The 4,814-nt window shown below is 41.1% G+C and overlaps 1 pseudogene; it reads right to left on the bottom strand.

The window, feature by feature from the left end:
* Positions 1-763: 763 nt before the first annotated feature.
* On the bottom strand, positions 764-881 carry LOC126285614 (5S ribosomal RNA; annotated as a pseudogene).
* Between the last annotated feature and the right edge of the window lie 3,933 nt (positions 882-4,814).

Raw genomic sequence — 4,814 nt, 5'->3', positions numbered from 1 at the left:
AGCGCGCGGATCTCGGTGCCGGCACGTTCACAGGAGCTCAGTCCGTTAGTTCACTTGATGATGGCGACATGTATGATCGCCGAAATATTGTGCCCGTTGGACACTGTAGACCTGCAGTACACCCGTGGATATTTTGATTATCAAATACGCCGGGAGAAACTCAAGAATCACATCATACAAGTTATTTTCCTTGTGCTTGGTATTCAGGTTTGCGCATTTATATAAGCTTCTTTAAAATTATCATAACGTTAGAATTAACTTAAAATGTTTTTCAAATGAGCCACGGTCACATACTGCTGCTACTGCAACAGCACAGTCCCGTTCGGGATCGATTGTCGACGAGCAGGCTGCTCACACACAACCTCAGAAGGTTAGCACCCTGTGCGCATTTCACATTTCTGTACTTCAAGACACTACCCAAATACTGTTCATGATTTATATGACCTGGGTTCTCATTACACCATCAGATGTCCATGTGAGATCTCCATCATTCTACATACCTCACTGATAGAGATCAATAACAGTACAGTAGTCTATCTGGACTGCCCACGAACCATTTAATTCAGTGTCAATGAGTCAGGCCAGGGTGACCTACCGGGCCATGCGACCGCCGTCTCATAATCAGCGGAGGATGTGGATAGGAGGGGCGTGGGTCAGCAAACCGCTCTCCCAGTTGGTATGATGGCATTCTTGTCCGAGACAGCTACTATTCGGTCGAGTAGCTCCTCAGTTGGCATCACGAGACTGATTGCACCCCGAAAAATGGCAACAGCGCATGGCGGCCTGGATGGTCACCCATCCAAGGGCCGGCCTCACCCGACAGCGCTTAACTTCGGTGATCTTACGGGAACCGGTGTATCCACTGCGGCAAGGCCGTTGCCAATTCAGTGTCAAAGATACGCTAATTTCAGTTACGTACTCCCGAATTATAGATGTATCTATCATTCCGTTAGTAACTATAACTTCTTCATGTTGGAATATCTTTGTATCACACACTTGGCTACCAGTCAGACACATCAGCAACTTCTGCATGTTGCAGTATCTTTGTACCACCTACTTGCCTACCACTCAGGAGGTCAGCATAGTATCTTGGCAAATGAAATGGCTTCTGTAATGTGTAACCATATTTCAGTCCTCATCCCAATGACCTACCATACTTTTTTCAAAGTCGTGAGTTCAGACACAAGATAGTTCGCCTAGCACTAAAAATGACCCCCCACCATCGATTCAAAATTAATGCAACGTAAGATAAGGCAAAACTGTCTAACTAGACACAATTCTAAGTGACTATCACCTACAGAATACAAGTAAATTGTCTCTTCTTGTTTCTATCTACCCATATATGTATATGGTGAGACTAATTAAAAAAAACTTTACTACTAGGTATACTACCACTTAACTAAGTTAAAATTCTGAGAGAAAAACCAATAGTTAATTTTCTACCAGTATGTTTCACAAAGTTCCGTTAAAAGAACATATAATTATCAATATATACAGCCTCAACTGAATTTCTGTCACACAGTTTGACTCAGAAATTTTAGATCTGGACTTCGTCTTAAAAGAAGACATGACCATTAGTTCAGGTAGTTTATTTTTAATCACGTCTTTATCTATCCATTTGTGATCCCAGGTCAGTATTTTCCATGAAGTGCTCTTTTCTTGTAGCATTTCCGGGGATACTTGTGTACTAACTACAGTAAGTTAGCACGTGTCTGAGAGGAAAGTCAGTTGTTACGCCTTTTCCTCTCATAAGATCAAGTCCCACAGTGCATTCCATGATTAGATTCTCAACTACGAGAAATGTGCCATGTACTGCTACTTTTCACAGTACACTCATTAACATGTTTGCAACATTGGAGTTTTTTGTCGGTTTCCTATTGCTCCAATGGTTATAAAATTAGTTACTGGAAAAGTAGGTACTATCATATTCTTGATGATATGTCTAAAATAACCAGTCAAGATGCACTAATTGTCGAGAATGTCTCTGAGATAACCATCATTTGTAGATCAGCATTCTTTGGGCTGAAGGTCCACTGTGGTACAGCAGAATGATCTTTGTTGCAAAGATTAATGTCCGAGGATAGCTTCTGTCGGATATCTCTGCACGATCACCAACGCCACAGTCCTTGCTTGAGCCACTGGATTCTCTATTACTTCTAGGACTGGCTACAAATCCCTGATTTACGGTCTGCACGTTCAAAATGGTTCAATTGGCTCTGAGCACTATGGGACTTAACTTCTGAGGTCATCAGTCCCCTAGAACTTAGAACTACTTAAACCTAACTAACCTAAGGACATCACACACATCAATGCCTGAGGCAGGATACGAACCTGCGACCATAGCGGTCGCGTGGTTCCAGACTGAAGCGCCTAGAATTGCTCGGCCAACAGCGGCCGCCGCTCTGCAAGTTCTCGAGCTTACATCATTATGGATTTATGTTCATTGATCAAGAATTGACATAAATTCTTTAATGTTAACCTCAGGCGCATGTTGTAACACCCTGATGAACCCCAAAACCCAATTAGGAAAACCATCATGATGTAAAGTAGGAAAAAGTTATCCTGACAGGTACGACAACTTTGCTGATGATATAACACCAGAAAGTCTTGATAAATACCAACATTAAGCATTACAGAGTGTGCCTTGGTAGAAAGGAAGAAGAAAGAAAGGCCATCTTTAGTTATTTGCCAAACATCCAAGTAATAATTGCAAATTAATACCATGAAAGTTAAGTACAAAGAAATGTCGGTGAGAGATAACTTTTATGTGGAAGACAGTTGTTAACGCAACGAAGAAATTCAATGCGTCTACAATACTGATTCGCGGAAAAAGTAATTCGCTGCTAGCTATCGTGCAATCAAGTCATACGAGAGCAGCTCTTGCCATAGTTGAGCGAACGGAGCGCGGCGAGATTGTTTTACTTTCAAGAGTCGTTTTTGCTTGATGTAGACGCACGGATTTTGTGAACTGATATTCATACTAGAGACTTGAATCGAGATAGTATGCTGACTGTATACCGAGTTGTTGGACTTTATTAACGGAAGTAGGCAATATTGGACTCAATATTCATATAAGTGCACTTATAGAAATGAACGGACAAATTTCAAAAGACTATAATACACGTTTAGTCTCGAGTAGGAGACATTGACACGAATACATGAAGAAGACTCAATTACGCCGAGGGTTAAAGCTGTCGTAATTGTCACGATGTTACATTTTCATGACATTTAACTGTCAATGTGATTTCGATTCAATAAAGTACTAAATTTAGGCCGCTAGGAGAACAGAAGGCGCTGTGAAAGAAAATGGGGTGACTTTATTAACGGAAGTAGGCAATATTGGACTCAACATTCATATAAGTGTACTTATAGAAATGAACGGACAAATTTCAAAAGACTATAATACACGTTTAGTCTCGAGTAGGAGACATTGACACGAATACATGTAGAAGATTCAATTACGCCGAGGGTTAAAGCTGTCGTAATTGTCACGATACTTGAAACTAACAGAACTGCCAGTGCTAATTAACAGTGTGAGTGTGTGTGTGTGGCGTGATGTTTATAAAGTATTTGGCGAAAAGCAACAATAAAATTGTTCATCAAAAGTTTAAATTCAATGTGTCGCCTCCATCATTCTATGAATATTTGGTAATTGCTCACTCATCAAAAGTTAATGAACAGCGATTATTTAACTCGGAAGTAAATTCGTGGACTGTTGATTGTGACAAGGAAGGTTTTGACATACATAATATTACGACGTAAGATAACTAAGACATTGTTATAGAGTATCTGTGGATCTCGCGTCATACAGAGCGAACAATTTTACTTAGCAACGAATAAACAACGACCAATACGATTTGCAATTGAACCTTTTCCTCGCTTTCGGTGATGTGGACGATGCGCAAGAGGGAAGATTCATAAATTACTGCACTAAAGTGTTAACCGGGCACACAATAATTCAACTTCAAACCATAAGAAACAATCAGAGTGCGCAGTTCGCAGAAAACTGTGCGGACTCGCAATCAAACTTTAATCATTACTCGAGGAACGATTTCTTAAGTGCTTTTTCAGATCTTGTCTCTCGTTAACCGACCGGGACATCGATCATCGCACATGGCGTGTCGACTCCACCGACTGAGCTGTAGCAGTAACAGGTCCACGGCGTCGACAACACCAGCACCCGGCGGAGAGGGGACGTCACAATGTATTAACTTTTCGTTGATCTCAGTGGCCAATCTGGCATTTAATAGCTTCAAAATATCTTTGTGGGACATTGATTCAACCAAATACGGTGTTTTGTTTATGTGTTTTGCGAAGTGTGTTCTTAAACTTTCTTGCCTGACGTGAAACTGCTTGGGATTAAACATTTATCTTCACAAATGTTTCTACGAAGAGAAGAAAGACAAATTGAACTAATTACACGACGCACAGCAGTATTGAAGCAATCATTCTTCCCGAGTTTCACAGGCGAAGGACTCTACGAAACCCTATCATTGCCTAAAGAGGAGTACCGCTTACCATGCACTTTCCAGTGCTTTGCTGAGTATAGCTGCAGGTGCATTCGCTGTTTACCAACGAACAATTTCGTTGCTCTTGGGGTCTGACACACAGCACTGCTTCCAGCAGACAAGGAGACTGCCACATCCGTCAACTGATTTTTGACATTCGTAATTACCTAAATAATCACCGTCTGTCAAACTAGATTACATACATATGATGACATTGTGCACAAAAATAGAAGAAATACGTTAGCAGAATTCTGGTGCTCTCCTTCCGTAAGCACCCAACACTTTCGCACATCACATCGAACACTT

Source organism: Schistocerca gregaria, chromosome 8 (genome assembly GCF_023897955.1).
Source record: "Schistocerca gregaria isolate iqSchGreg1 chromosome 8, iqSchGreg1.2, whole genome shotgun sequence".
In the NCBI taxonomy this organism is placed as follows: Eukaryota; Metazoa; Arthropoda; class Insecta; order Orthoptera; family Acrididae; genus Schistocerca; species Schistocerca gregaria.
The sequence above is the reverse complement of the archived record's forward strand: the minus strand, read 5'-3'. Positions and strand labels throughout refer to the sequence as shown.